Source organism: Colobus angolensis, unplaced genomic scaffold (genome assembly GCF_000951035.1).
Source record: "Colobus angolensis palliatus isolate OR3802 unplaced genomic scaffold, Cang.pa_1.0 Scaffold211, whole genome shotgun sequence".
Lineage (NCBI taxonomy): Eukaryota > Metazoa > Chordata > Mammalia > Primates > Cercopithecidae > Colobus > Colobus angolensis.
In genome coordinates this window covers 1,162,290-1,163,605 of record NW_012115278.1, presented here as the reverse complement: position 1 = coordinate 1,163,605, position 1,316 = coordinate 1,162,290, and positions in this window count along the sequence as shown.

Genomic DNA, 1,316 nt, shown 5'->3' with positions numbered 1-1,316 from the left:
AATCTGGGATTCAGATTATGTTTCTTACTAGTCCTTTCCATGAAATATAACAGCAAATAGTTTCCAAATGTGGATGTGTAATGAGAGGAAATGAAAAGTGAATAACGAGCTGAGTTAAAACATCTTAAAACAGAATATGGCTTAATACTATCATTTATCATCAGTTGTCCTAGAATAACTTAAATCCTTCTAGCTTATTGTTGTTTTTTCGATAGTTGATTATAGTTGTGAGGTGGGATACACACACACGCCCACACTATAACAAAGATTTTCTGAGACTGACAGTTAAAAAATAGTGTTGGCCGAGCACTGTGTCTCATGCCTGTAGTCCCAGAACTTTGGGAGGCTGAGGCAGGAGGATGACTTGAGGCCAGGAGCTTGACATGGCAAGACTCCATCTCCAAGTTTAAAAACAAAAATAAATTAAAAAAAGATACACTGCTATGTGTGACTGTTGATATAAAAAATCTGAATACTAGACATGGCGACTTACATGGTACTTCAAGGGCTTATCAACAAAGTTGCTAGTCGTAACACTATGAATTGTTAATGATACTGTTTTGGCTTTGCTAGCAAGTGTTGTAAAGCTATATATACACATACATACACACACACACACACACACACACACACTTTTTAAAATAAAATGGTGATCCTGGTACTAAATATGACTTTAAATGGATTTAATTTTAATTTTAATGGCTTGAACTAGGTTCAGCTGTCATAGGGATCAAAATTAGCCTCTATCCCAGCTGGGGTCAACCAGGGAGCCACTTTTCTTAACCGACAACCTACTGAACGTCAACAACTGCAGGAGACGGGACTTTACCTTCGTCTCCGGTAAACTAGTTGGCACATCCCGTGTTGGCAAGAGGCCTAAGTAGATGACCTTGGTCCTCTAAAATCTGGCCTGCACTCCCGGGGCACCCCTGCAACACCTATAAAGACAGCTCCAGATAGAAAAGGGTTGGGGTGGAAAAGCTAATAACGACAGGCACCTGCCCCGCCTCGGGGCTGGGGGCTATTCCTGCGGTTTCAGCTGACTTTCGGAGCCATTCGTCTCCCAACAAAGTCGGAGGCGTTCCTCGGCTGGGTACACCAAGGGGCTCTGCCACCCTCCTGGGGGGTGCCCAGAGGGCTTCCGGATGTACCAGGTTTATTCTTTCGGGTCACAGATAGCACAAACCAAAAGGAGGGATTACCCTTTCTGTCCAGTCGCAAGATGGCGACCGACCCTGGTGGGACTCCGAGGGGCCGCGGGCCACCTCCTCTTCCCAATGGCCCGCGCGCCGGCGGCGACGGCAAGCGGGAGGGAG